Consider the following 14906-nt stretch of genomic DNA (forward strand, 5'->3'; position numbering starts at 1 on the left):
CGGGCCCAGGCAGAGGAGTAGTAAGAGAGACAGGTCCCAGAGCGGTGGCAGGCAGAAGTCCGGGGAACGGGGCGGGGACGGGGGGAACATCGCTTCCCTACTCTCCCGGACTGAGCCCGGTTCTGGGGCGCCCCCTTTCGCCGGTTAAAAACCCCTGTGGTTTCCGTGGCCCCGGCCGCGGCGTGGCGGCCTCGGGTCACCTCTCACCACCGCTCCGCAGCAGCGCTCCTGGCAGCACAGGCTAGGGACCGTCCCCGCTGGCAGAGGGGCCCAGCAGAGGGTCGGGGTGCGGGGTGGCGGTACACAGAGTGAGCCTGTTGGGGTCATTTCAGGTTGGGCGGCGGGGACATCAAGTCCACTCCATCGGTAGTGGGAGGCGAGCTGCGCCAGCTGCGCGACTCTTGCTGCCGTCGCTGCCTCTTTTCGGGCGCCGGTGACATTGGGAGGAGACCGCTGGGAACCAGCAGAAGAGGAAGAGGAGCAGGGAGGGGTGGGATTGGAGGGGCGGGGGGGGGGTGCCGGGGGAGAAAGTAGCGATTGTGCCAGGGGAGCATGTGAGCAGGAGGAGAGGCGGCCGCGCCGGCGACAACTTCTCCGGGGCGCGCGCGGCGGGGCGGGGAGCGAGCGGGGAGCGCGGCGGGAGCCCGGAGCCCGAGGGAGGCGCGGGAGCCTCGGGGAGCAGCCGCTCGCGCCCTGCGCCCTGCGCCGCCGCGCCGCCGGCTCGCTTCCTCCGGGTTCCCAGCCCGGGTGCTGAGGCTCCGGTCTATAAATAGCAGGTTACAGCTCTCGCTAGGCGCGCACACGCTCACCCGCGAACGCCGGAAAGTCAGGCTAAAAGTGTCTGCTGCTGCTGCTGCCGCCCCCCACTCCGCCTCCAGGAGAGGTAATTACCCGCCGGGGCTCCCAGGGCCCGGTGGGGGGTTTGGCCAGGGTGGGCTGGGTGGCGGTGGGGAATGTGTCAGGCGTTGGAGCGGGTCTGAGAGCGGGGGGGGGGGGCACGTCCTGGCGGAGGGTGGTGGGGGAGTCTGTTTGGCATTAAGTTTCTCAGCCTGGCAGCCCCGATAGCCCCATATGGCCCTCGCGCCTAAGGGGTGTGGTGCGCTGCCTCTCCTCGGCTGCAGGGGTACCCCTGACCCCCGCGGACACTCTGGCCCGGCGCCCCTCGGTCGGGCCCACGCGCGGGTTCACGTTCATCCTCACCCCTTCACACTCACTCTCAGGGCCCCGGGTTAACTCCGAGCTCTGGCCTCGCTGACCTTCCAAGGCTGCGCCCACCCTCGCGGTCCCTTTGGAGGGGCTGCGGTGGCCAGAGGGAGGGGGGGGCTCGCTCTCATCCCTATCCCGGCCGCAAAGCTGCCGACGCCGCCCGCCCCGGGAGAAGTCGCCTTCAGGGCGAAGGGTGGGGGTGGGGTGGGGGTGGGAGTGAGGGTGCTTGATACTGGGGTCTCAGTTGCCCCGTTTTGGGCTTTTCCTAAAGAGCCCCTGTCATGACGACCCTCGTTCCACTCCCAGCAACTCAGCCCGCTACGTGTCTCTTCTTGGCAACCAGACATCACTTATCCTCCCCCAGAGAGGTCCTTCTAAAGGGTCAGAAAGCCAGGGCCATGGCTTGAAAGCGCGGTGGTGGTGCTGCTGGTGGTACTGTGTGTTGTGGGGGGAGCATCGTTGTTTGAAATCTGAAAACTGCGCTGCAGGGTCCGCGAGCTCTCAGGGCACCTCTGTCACGGAGCACCCAGGCCAGGGATGTTCGGAGCTAGGGGTCGTTCCTGAACAGACTTTCAGGCTTGTCGCTGGGACTAAGACCAGGATGCTGGAGCTCCAGGTACCTGATTTTGCCCCTCCCTTTGCCTCTGAAAGCTCCTCCCTGTTGGGGGGTGGTTTCTGTCCCTAGAAGATGGAGAGGCACCAGCAGTTTCTTTTTGGGGACTAGAGGTTTATAAGGGTGAGGATGTGCATGTTGATGAGGTTGTTGCTGCTGCTGCTGCTCCTGCACAAAACTTACTGGAAAAACCGGGGAGGGTTTTCTCTTACTCTTGTTTTAATGATGAAGATTCACTTTCCCTTTCCTCTCTTTCCTCCCCCCACCCCATCTCCAGAACTAGGTTTCCTCCCTTTCTGAAATGTGTTATTTGAGGTCATTACATTTTGTGACTCCAGGTGTTATATTTTTGCCCATCTCTTTCCTCTAGTATGACAGAACTTGTTTGTCAAGGTGTGGCTCTGTATAAGTGAAAGCCTGGAAGACAGAGTAGATTTGTCTTCTTCCTGTCAAGGTGGGCACTAGATAGGTCGTTTATAGGTGTAGGACTGTATTTCAAAGACCTTGCTTGTAGTAGGAATTTTCTTAATGGGTTCTGGACCATCCATGGTAGTATTCTGACAGTGCTAAAGCAGCATATAAGGTGCAGAGAATCACCAGCAGAGCAGCTGACTAGTGCAAGAAGTTGGGTAAAAAGAGGCCTGGGTGAGTGGGCATTGTCACACTTAGTAGACAAAGAAATGCATTATCTTGTTTTCTTTTGCGATATATCCCAGTAAAACATTGATATGAAATCAGAGTAAATGATCAATGGCTTCGTAATAGGTACTTGGGCATTAAAAATAGAACCTCTTGGATTTGTAGTAAAGTCGTCTTTTTTTTTTTTTTTGGTGTATTTCTTTAAAATGTGATGTAGCACATTGTCCTTGAAAGGTTATAAAGTGTGCCTGGGAAAGAGAGTCTAGATCTTCACTGTCACTAGGAAACATAGGTGCTGATTGAAATACTGCTCTTATTTTGGAAGAATAGGCTCTTTGATGAGGCAAATCAATATTTGTGATAAATTAATGACCAGTTAGGATGTACATAGTTATAATTGTGCTTTGCTTTTGATCCTTTGATAAAGTATAAGAAAAAACAGGTAGACCAAGTTTAGTCCTGTTCCTGCAGCTGTTTAAAGAAGCACATGGTCAAAGTTACAGGCAGAAAATACTTTTACATGTTGGGTTTCAGCTTCACTTTGGGGATGCACATTGACTGAGCTACTTGTTTACTCATTGCATAGACTTGTCAGTTAAATTTGATTATAAAAATCATGCTCTTATATTTGAGTTGTGTGAAGTGGAAAATCATTAAGCTGAAGGAAAAGCCAGATATTTGTTCTAAATTGTGCAAATTGAAAGTAATTCATTTCCTTTCTGAGACCTGGGAGTTTCTTCTAGTACAAGTCATATAAATCCCCACATGGATAACCAAGGTAACAGTTACTACTTCGAGGCAAAACCCAAGAGGGCAATTCTCCTAAAGACAGAGAAAAAAGTGCAAACTGATCTCATCTTTCTTAGCAACCGAATGGTTGTCAGTTGTCAGGTAATTACCTGATGTCTGAGAATACAAAGTTAACAAAATTATGAAATCATAATTAGTGAGCAAAATGCTTACTGGATATCTATTACATTTCCTCATTTCACAGTGCACAGTCCCCAGCCAGTACTAATACTAGATATACAAATATCATAATTTCTGTAATCTGTGTGGAATAAATCCGTCTTCCATAGCTATAGGGATTTGAAGAGATAGAAGTGCGCTCTTTCAGATAATCTCAAATTAAATGTTAATGTTCGTTTGAAAGCTGAATCTGTCTCTTCTGTATTCTTTACCTTAATTTTTTACCATGTCCTAGCTAGCTTTCTAGAGCCCTAGGGAATTGGCTTAATAGCCATATTGTTACTACCTTTTAATACTGAGTTAGAAATCTTTGATTATAAGGGCTCTTTAGGATACGCTCATAAATACACACGCTTTCATGGTTCAGGCTCAGAAATGAGATTCCTAGACAAGTAATTTTAGTTTAAATTCATATGACGATGCTGTGATTGCATTTTTGTGTGCGTGTGCAAGATGCATTGAGCTTATGTTTTCCAAAACTTGAAATTCTGTATGTACCTAAAAACACGTTAAGATGTGGGAGAACATTTTAAGGAAGCTTCAGAGCCCCAGGCATCATTGTCCTTTCAATCAAGACTTGTTAGTGTGTTTATTTTGAACATTTTCACTACCTTGAAGACCAATAGGAGCATTTCAAAATGCTTATGACCTTTTACTATTGTAACTGTATTGTTTGTATATCTGCAACTGCTGTGGGGTTTTTCGTATAAGGCACAGTTGTAAACCTCTGCCTTACTTCTTGGACGTATCTTGCTACAGATGGTGTACCACGAGGCCAATGGAATATCTAAGGGTTGCAACTTTAGACTTTTTCCATTGTCTTTGTAATTTTACTGAACACTGAAAAATGTCATCCCAACATAGTGTGACGAGTTGGATTTTAATATAATATGTGTTCTTAAATCATGTTTTCCAAACTGAGTTTCTTAAATTGCAATACTTTAAGTTCTATCTTCCCAATTGGCAGCCATTCCAACTAGGTGTCCTAATTGTGTGGTAGAGGCCTCAAAATAGCCCTATGCAGAACTCAGTGAAATAGACTTGGCAGTATTCATTTGGTTAAGCTGATTAAAGGAAATATTGAGAAGTTTTCTAGATCATGAGGCTTTGATCAGAGATTCCTTTGGGAATTATCTAAATTAATGATTTCAAGGGGATGGAGGCAACATTTGCCTAAAAGAATTTCTCTCTCCTTTCCTCCTTCCCTCCCTCCCATCCTCCCTCCCTTCTTCCTCCATCCCTTCTTCTTCCTTCCTTCCTTCCATCTGTCTATCATCTGTCTTTCTATTTTTAACCTACCCTTCTGGTTGTTACAAGGAAGCAATGCAACAGGCCTAATGTTGAACTCTTTTCTCTATTTTCCACATTTCTAAGGAGGGAGATGTTTGTGGGATATACAGACAGCCTTAATATTCACTGTGAGTATTAAGGTCTTAAATTCTTTAATATTGAATTCAATTGATTCCTTATATTGAATTATTGGCGTAATAGTGACAATGGAAATCATCTTCCAAGATTACCACAAAATATAATTATTTTAAATTTCCAAACATGAGTTATTTTAATATATCATTTATTTATAAATTGTGAATACTTTAAAAGGACATCCTGAGATCTTTATATGTTTCTAAAGGGAGTGTGATTTTTAAAATGTTAAGCAATAATGATTTAAAGTGAATCTTCTGAGGATTTTTTGCTATAACAGACTTAATTGACAGAAATATGAGTCTTTCACCTTTCACCTTTGTTCTTAAAATAGGTGGTTCCAGTGCATTAAATAGACCAAACAGGGAACCACCGTTGCAGAACATAGTGAAGCAAATAAAATATACTCCCTTAACTGTAGCAAAGTTCTCTATAGCAACCCTTTCTTTAATTCAGTCTTTCAGATGTTTCTCATTTCATTTCCTTGGGGCTTTACTTTTCTAGCCAAAAGATCAGAGATGAGCTCCAGCAATTAGCACAACCAAACCACAAAAATTATTCACCGCTGGGAAAATAAAGTAGAACTAAAAAGCAGTGGCATCTGAAATTGAAATTACAGCCTGTGGATGAGAGAGGATTATAGCTATGTCCTTAGAAAGCCTGAAAGTATCATGTGATTATTTAACATTGTATGAAGCCCTTTTGAACATCGTCATATGCCAGACTGGCTAGATAACCGCGTATTTCACTTGGAGCATTGGCATATGTCACACTCATAATAAAATATATTGCATACTTGATGCACAGCATGAAAAAAATCACCCCTTAAAAAAATTTCATGTCTTCATTAACAAAACCCTTACTTTTTATATTTACTAATCTAATCAGATCTTTTCTATCTAAATTTATGAGACAGGGATAATTTTATGGTATGTGTAATATCATTTCTTCATAATAGCCTTCTCTTGAAGCAATTATGAATAAATATGTTTCAGAGCTGTCTTTTTGGACAGATTTGCTTTAAAATCAAGCATTTCCACTTTTCTGAAGACATCCATTGTGCATTTGGAGTCAGAGACTGTGAACACTAGGTGGCAGTGTGCAATGCTTAGTAGCCTTGAGTCTTGTTAACTGAATATTTTCATTATTAAAGCTTTTCTTTTAAACAGAATTTATTTATATCACGAGCCAGTTAATGGAATTAAAATCCACAGGCAACAAAATCCTTAGCAGTATATTTAGAAGATCTACTGTTTGTAATACTTTAAAGATTTGATTGTAATATTTAACATACTCTGCTTTTATGTGGGGTCTGCTTTTATAAGGAATTAATTGAATTAAATATGCCAGAATTCTGCTTATGACTGGGTAAGAGAAGGGGAAAGAGAAATTTAAGAGAACATGAAGGGAAAAAAAACCATATGGCCGTTCTAAAACAGACATTGCATTAACCGTTTGCATTTTAATCCCAATCCTCTCCTTACACAGGTTGAACAAATTCTTTTTTTCCAGGAGTTGAAGACTATAATTGTTAATTATTCTCTATCTTGCTGCCCTTGGGACAATGCAAAAAAGAAAAAAAAGTGCAGATTTTCTCTCTGACACTTCAGCAGTTCCCTAATGTCCTTTGTAGTAGTGACGGCCTGGCTACCACAGTGACCAAATTGGATTTGCCATGTAGTACTATAATTTACTTTATTGTGACAGCTGAAATTTATCTAAACCATTTCTTCTTGGTCAATCTGGATGTCAGCATCTCTTTCTTTGGCCGAATGATTAAGCTATAGGTCATGGAAGAATTAAAATTTATTCCATCATCCATGCACGAGAATGGGACCTATGTATTGTGTAGCCACCTGATTGCAACCCCTCGACATCAATATGGTAGGCGTTGCAACCATGTTCACTGGATGTGGCAGTGGTAGGAATGTAAACCAAGGGAAAATTAATCAACATAAATGGGCATAATTAAGAAATATGTCTTTTTAAAAACTTTTTACTATGTAAAATTTTAAACCTAATAAAAAAAACAATACAAATCTCATCAGCCAGCTTAATTAATTGTCAAATCAGAGCATTCTTATTTCATCCACAATCCTACTCACTTTTGCCCCCACCCCGGAGTTTTTGGAAGCAAATCCTAGAAATTACATCAAAGGAAATATACTTGTGAAGCAGGTATTTACAAAACTAGGTATCATATGAAGGGCAATTTAAAAACATTTAATTATTTACCAGAAGGGAAAGGGGAGGAATAAATTAGGAATTTGGGATTAACAGATATACCCTACTAGATATAAAATAGATAACAAAGACCTACTGTATGACACAGAACTATATTCAGTATCTTGTAATAACCTATAATGTAAAAGAATAGGTATATATTCTGTGTATAAAGTGATTCAGTCTATGTATAACTGAATCACTTTGCTGAAGATCTGAAATACTAAATCAACTATACTTCAATTAAAAATTTTAAAAATAGTTACTAAAGTAAAAACATTACATGTCATTTAAAAATTAGAAATCTTGGCGTTGAGTAAATTAAACAGTTGAATTGGTTTATGGAAAATATGGCAGACTATATAATTCAGGAATAAACTTCAATTTAGGTTCTATGTCATCTATTTTTAATCAGCCTAAGTGTGCAGTACTGTTCCTCGAACACAGTACGTAGGTGGTACCTGCTCGATAAACCAATGACTGCATTTGGCTTCTTAGATTAAAACAAATATTCGACTGTCTGCATACCTTATCACTACAGTTCTCTTGTGTAACGTGTTGCTTCTAAAGAGGCAGACACTGTAGATACAGCACACCCTTGGCATGTAAGAATTTAGTTTGCATGAGTCAAGATCTTACTACCAGTCTTAAATTATTTATACGTAGTAATCTATAGTTTTGCTGACATATGCATTTGAATCACACAGTTCTAGAAACTGGCCTTTGGGTGAGTTTCCAGTGGTCCAGTGGTCATTCCTCTAGGTGACTTTATGCTCCAGGTGACTTTACATTTCACTGTCTAGAACTAATTACCCCCCGGGGAGTGTGTTTGAGAATTTGGCAGTCTGAGAAATTGTTCTTCCCCTTCCCTTTGAGAATATCATGAATCTTCTAAAATATACCATTTAGATTTTGTGTGGAGTTTAAATTTGAAATGAGTGGAATTTTTTTCAGATCTCAAAAATGACAGGAACCATTATGTACAAATCTTTGTGACATTATGTATCTAAGAGAAAATATAATTCCATGGTAGAGAAAATAAGTAATTTGTACCTAAAGGGTATATGCCATGCCATGTTTTTCATATGTATAAATTATATAGGAAACAAAGCCCCTGTGTAATATTCTTAATACTAGACATGTAATTTTTTTGACTTTTTTTTGAAATTTACTATAATGTTTTCTTTCCTGGGCTGTGTTTTAGAGACTGCCTTCCAATTTATTCATGCTATTTGTATTTCCATTTCCCATTTTATATTTTGGGTGGGAGTGAAGAATGGTACAGACTCAGAATAGTGTAACGGGTTTCCAGTTGATTTCTTTCTTTCTTTTTTTCTACTCATTATTTCCCCCAGATGATACATGTGATAGATCTCCATTAAAAAGAATTGGTGTGGAGTTCCTGTGGTGGCTCAGTGGTAACAAACCAGACTAGTATCCATAAGGATGCAGGTTTGATCCCTGGCCTCGCTCAGTGGGTTAAGGATCTGGTTTTGCTGTGATCTGTGGTGTAGATTGCAGATGTGGCTCCAATCTGGTGTGGCTGTGGCTGTGGCATAGACACAGGTCCAATTAGACCCCTAGCCTGGGAACTTCCATATGTCATGGGTGTGGCCCTAAAAAGTAAAAAAAAAAAAAAATTGGTGAGAGGAGAAGAGTCTAAAGAGGCAGGAAAAAAAATCACCCAAGGACCTATTGTGAGCGTTTTCTCATATTTCTTTCTAGGATTTCCCGTGATTCTTCTATAAGAGCTGAGTGTTCATTATGCTTGTAAGATTGTTGTGTGTGTGTGTGTGTGTGTGTGTGAGAAAATGAGTGTTCTGATTTTTTTTTCACTTAGAATTGTATTGTTCAGGAGTTCCCGTCGTGGCGCAGTGGTTAACGAATCCGACTAGGAACCATGAGGTTGCGGGTTCGGTCCCTGCCCTTGCTCAGTGGGTTAACGATCCGGCATTGCTGTGAGCTGTGGTGTAGGTTGCAGACATGGCTCAGATCCCACATTACTGTGGCTCTGTCATAGGCCAGCAGGTACAGCTCTGATTAGACCCCTAGCCTGGGAACCTCCATATGCCGCGGGAGCGGCCCAAGAAATAGCAACAACAACAACAACAACAAAAGACAAAAAAAAAAAAAAGAATTGTATTGTTCAATTATATTTAGAATTTCATTGAGCACCTACTGTATGCTAAGTACTATGCTAAGTTCTGTCTGGTTTATAGCAGTGAATAAAAGGAAAATTCCTTTTCCTGTGCCTGTAAACACTTCTCTAAGCTTCTTTTTTTCTAAATTTCTGTCTGGTAGTCAGGCATACAAATCACTGTCATTTCTTTGGCCATCCTTGTTACTTAGACTTTTGGAATTTTGTCATTTTTTCCCTGTTAATATGCTGTAATGAATCTTCTCTGTATGACCTCATTTTATGATATTCCTTGTCTATCATTTTCACTGTTTTCTTAGGAATGATTCCTGGAGGCAGTATACTGGATACAAAATATGAATTTTTAAAAAACTCCTTGTATGTGTTGCCAAACTGCTTTCCAGAAAGACTGCACCCATTTTCATTCTCCCTGGAAGTACAGAAGTCATATCTCCATTCTCACCAGCATTGAAGGATTTTATTTTATTTTATTTTATTTATTTATTTATTTATTTTATTTTGCTTTTTAGGGCCACACCTGCAGCACATGGAAATTCCCAGGCTAGGGGCTGAATCAGATCCGCAGCTGCCAGCCTGCACCACAGCCACAGCAACATGGGATCTGAGCCATGTCTGTGACCTACAGCACAACTCATGGCAGTGCCAGATCCCAAGCCCACTGTGCGAGGCCAGGGATCGAACCCGAATCCTCATGGATACTAATAAGGTTCGCTTCCCCTGAGCCACAACGGGAACTCCTGATTTTAATATTTTTTAAATTAAGTTCATTAATTGGAATGAGGAAGAAGAGTGTAATAACATCAACTACAGCAATAGCACTTATTGAGTACCTCATACAGACCATTCATCAGGCAAGACCTTTATCTATATTAGCTCATTAATCTTCCCAATAACTGTAAGAGGAGGAAAAAAATACCATCCCGTTTTAAAGGTTAGGAAACTTATTTTTTGAGAGGTTAACTGACTTCTCCAAAGTCACATAACTGGTGAGTGGTTGAATCGGGTCTTGGACCAAGACTGATTTTACTGTAAAGTCCTGGCTTTAAAGTACTGCATTCTTTCTACCAAAGCTTTATCACGTGAGGCTGAACATTTTTGTTGTTGTTTCAAAGCTCCAAATTTAATTTGATTAATTTATATATTTATTTATATATATTTATTTTTAACTGATGTGCAGTTGAATTCTATGTTGCCTTAGTTTCAGCTGTATAGCAAAGTGATTCAGTTATACATACACACACATATATATTCTTTTTTAGATTCTTTTCCATTATAGGTTATTATAGGATGTTGAGAATATATGGTAGGTATTCGTTGTTTGAGGGTGAACATTTTTGAAATATTTATTTTCATTTGTACTTTCTTTTTAATATTCATATTTTTAGCCTTTCTTTGAATGTTGGAACCTAGGTTTTCTTTTCATCAATTTTAGTGTCCTTTATGATATTGTCCTCTTATCATTTATGTTATCAGTATTGTTTTTCTCTCTGTTTTTTAACATATAAAAACTGAAATTGTATGGGTGGTTAGGATGAATGTCATATTTTACCCTTTTTTTTTTTTTTTTGCTTAGACAATACTTTCTCATATTAAACAGAGCAAAATTTGTCTTAATTATACCTCCTCTAAAACAATCTACATTTAATTCTTTAATGATTTTTTTTTATCACTAGCCCACCCGACACTTTTGGTGTAAGGTGTGAGGTAAGCATTAAATGAATTATTGTCTTGATTGAATTAGGAAGATGTGGTGTATATATACACAATGGAATACTATTCAGCCATAAAAAGAACAACTAATGCCATTTGCAGCAACATGGATGGAACTAGAGACTCTCATACTGAGTGAAGTAAGTCAGAAAGAGAAAGACAAATACCATATGATATCACATATCTGGAATCTAATATATGGCACAAATGAGCCTTTCCTCAGAAAAGAAAATCATGGACTTGGAGAATAGACTTGTGGTTGCCAAGGGGGAGGGGGAGGGAGTGGGATGGATGGGGTGCTTGGGGTTAATAGATGCAGACTCTAACCTTTGGAATGGATTAGCAATGAGATCTTGCTGTGTAGCACTGGGAACTATGTCTAGTCACTTATGATGGAGCATGATAATGTGAGAAAAAAGAATGTGTACATGTATGTGTAACTGGGTCACCATGCTATACAGTATAAAAATGACAGAACACTGTAAAGCAGCTAAAATGGAGAAAAATAAAAATTATTGTATAAAAAAATGCAAAATTTTAGAGAACGAACAATTTGTCATGCTCAAAGCCCATTGCCTACTATGTGCTTAATTATTTGAAGTTTCATAGTCACATAGAATATGGATTTGAAATTTGTGGTAATGCAAAATAATAAAAGGGCAGCAATGATATATTTTTATAAAATCTTGGAAAATATTAAACAAATGGATAAAAGAAGTATTATAAAAAATTTCAGTTTTCTGTAGCAATCTTTGAATAATGTACCCATTTCCCACTTCTTTGTGGTTCTGTCACATTATATTATATGTTGTCTGATTCCAGAGGTAAACGAGGTCAACACACACACAACACGCCCCCCGACACTCCCATGTAGTGGCTTTCTGGTTCTGGTGCACTTACTTCATTCTGGTATCCTGTTGGTTTTTAAAATAGTAGCATACAGGTTTGAAGGCTGCAGTTATTTGTTTAATATCTGGTAGTATTGGTACTGTCTTTTGTGGGTGTGTATTTATATGTCATTTTTAAGATACTCTCACTCATATTTCTTTTCAACTCACTCTAGAATAATTTGGTAAAATTACCCCAAAATATTTTTAGATTTTAATTGAAATTTGAGTGTACAAATAGAATTGAGAAGAATTGGCAACTTTACAAGATTTAGTCTTACTGTACAGAAACCTAGTGTATTGCTCAGTAAAGTTTTGATTTGGGGTATTTTTCATGCTGTATGCAAGGGCTTATATCAGACATTGGTTGTTTGTCTAGGTATTTTCTTTTTTCATGATTCACTCTTCAAACTGACCAGAAAATTAGGGAGCATTCCTTGTGTACTATGGGCCCACCTTAACTTTGTTCATTCAAGTTCACGTCTTTGGCCTAACAGCATGTCATTGTCCAGGAAAGGGAGGGGCACTTGAGGCTCGGAAGCTTCTCTTTCCCATGACTGGGCTACAACCTTGCTCTAAGTATATATTTATTTTAAATTATTTTACTTAAATTAGCCTAAGAAGATGGTTTCAGTATGAATATTTAAAACATCAGTATGTGAATAGTTCTACTTCTTCAATAATTCACCAAGGACATAACATAAAATTGTACCAAAATATGTAGTATCATATGTGTGTGTGTGTATAGATACATATAATACATATATATAAATACAAAGTTCCCATCATGGCATGGCGGAAACAAATCCGACTAGGAACCATGAGGTTGTGGGTTCGATCCCTGGCTTCGCTCAGTGGGTTAAGGATCCGGTGTTGCTGTGGCTGTGGTGTAGGTCACAGATGTGGCTCGGATCTAACGTTGCTGTGGTTCTGGAGTAGGCTGGCAGCAACAGCTCCGGTTCGACCCCTAGCCTGGGAACCTCCATATGCCGTGGGTGCGGCCCTAAAAAGACAAAAGACAAAAAAAAAGTAATAATACAATGCGGCAAACATTGCTCAGTTTGATATTTGGTTCCCAGTTTTCAAATCTGATGAAAGTACCTCTAAGCTCATCAGCTTGGACCCGTTACAATGAATGACAGACAGTGTTGGGTAACTAGCCTGAAGCTCTGAAGCTATTTATTTGGGTCTGTACTCTAGTTATAGAGATTTTTTTTTTTTAAAGGAATATCCAGAAAGATTTTCATACTTGCAATTTTTTCATGTCTTTTTTAAATGCTCCATTGCTATATATTCCAGCTCCCGTCCATGGACCCTGGTATCTAAAACAATTTGCTTATTGGAATCATGCAAGAGAGAATGTGTTCCTTTTATTAACATGAGTCCTCCAGGTTTTCCCAAAACTGAGACTTATTTATCTCAGGCCAATGGACCCCACCTCTGCCGGTGCCCTGTCTCTCGAAGCTGCCCTTTAGGCAAGTTGGAGAGTTATTGTGTGCGTGGGTCTGCAGGCCTGCTCATCCACACCTCCAGTTCCAGTTTTATTATTTTAAATGGCGATTCCTCCGTGTAGTGGAATTGTACACTAAGCTACGTGCCAGTTACAAGCATCAGGTTGTGGTGAGAACCACGTTCATCTCCCTGCCGAAAACTGCCAGGTCTTCCCCATGCACAGGTCATCACGTCAGATTCTGCTAACATCCAGTTTCCATTTCCCATTGAGCTCACTGAGCTCAACAACAAAGGAAAACAAGTGAAAAGCTTCTGATTTGCTTCTGTTAAGATCTAGTTTCCATGCCTAGGTTTATATATTTCTTTTTACTTGGATGCTTGAAGCAACAATACACTCACAGTGATGAAAATCCTCTCAAAGCCTCAGGAGAGTTTTCTCCCACTGGTTTAAATTTTCCTGTCAAAATTTCTCAGGTAATGTGATGCTGAGAGAGAGTGTGTGTGAGAGAGAAAAAGATCCGTGTAGACGAGCAAAGCCATTGCAGTGGGGTTGTCAATCACATGACATTTCACTTGGAATTCTAACCCATGCAGATTTACAGCTCTGCAGAGTGTTTTCTGCTGCCAGCACATAATGCTTAATTGTAATAAAAAATGATTTTTAAAAAATCGCTGAAAAATGGTGTCTTAGTTCAAGACGGCATCTCTAGTTTAACTATTTCTGTGTTTCACTTTAGGATGACCTGTGTTCTGATTTGCTTGGCGCTGATGGGTTTTCAGTGCTAAAACTTGGAGAGACCTGGGCCAACGTGCCGGTGGGTCTTTAGCTCCACAAACATGTTTGAGAAGTATGGAGAGATTAGTAGATAGATGTTTTCAAATATCTATTGTACTCAGTAGAAAGGAGAGAGAGTTTTTGGTATATGAAAGTGTTACTTGAACATTCAATGAATAGTAATCACCCTAGAGATGTTACAGAATCTGGACTCAAGTTGTTCTTTGCTGGCAGAAACTGGATATTTTTTATTTATGCAGTTATACTTATTTATTCATAATTTAATCCCTGCATGCTTCCAGAAATGATTTGAGAAGCTTTACAGTAAAACCGTATATGAAGATACTGAGTTTTTATGGCAGTTCAAAAACTAAGGTGAAAGATGTAATTTGGAGCTTGGCTAAAATTACTATGCCTTAAAAATTAAATTTGATAATATGCATGCTAACTAATATGAGATCTGAGGTACTCTAGGTAGAAACATATATTGGGACATGGAAAAACCGCTACTCAAATCCCATGATTTTGGACAAAGATACAGCCATGATTTGAGTAATGATTTGGTGTTTTAAAGTTCCCAGCAGACAGTCTGGCGAGCTGTTGCAAGGAGGGCCGCATATTCAAGAGTTCTGGACAGGCAACTTTCCTTCACAGGCATGTTTTTGATTCTGGCTCCACGCATTCTATCATGAGACACATTTGGGTTGCATTGAAAAAGACTGTGAATTTATTAAAAAGACCTGCTGTAAGCTTTGTTCTTCTGTGCCTAGACTGTAGTGACTTGGGGAAAGTCTTTGTAATCTACCTGAGCCTGTTTTCTCATCTGTTAAGTACAGATACTAGTAACTA

At 40.4% G+C, this 14906-nt stretch overlaps 1 protein-coding gene across 5 annotated transcripts in view; it reads left to right on the top strand.

Annotated features, from left to right (window-relative positions):
- Positions 1 to 669: 669 nt before the first annotated feature.
- INPP4B (inositol polyphosphate-4-phosphatase type II B) overlaps positions 670 to 14906 on the top strand; it is a 694433-nt gene continuing 680196 nt past the window's right edge. For 3 of the 5 annotated variants that reach the window (XM_047798899.1, XM_047798894.1, XM_047798895.1), the window contains exon 1: positions 671 to 883. The gene's annotated coding sequence lies outside the window, so the exon portion shown is untranslated. Of the gene's footprint in view, positions 884 to 14906 lie in introns of all 5 variants that reach the window. The other 2 variants (XM_047798897.1, XM_047798896.1) reach the window with 2 other exon arrangements.

This window comes from Phacochoerus africanus, chromosome 10 (genome assembly GCF_016906955.1).
Source record: "Phacochoerus africanus isolate WHEZ1 chromosome 10, ROS_Pafr_v1, whole genome shotgun sequence".
Classification (NCBI taxonomy): Eukaryota; Metazoa; Chordata; class Mammalia; order Artiodactyla; family Suidae; genus Phacochoerus; species Phacochoerus africanus.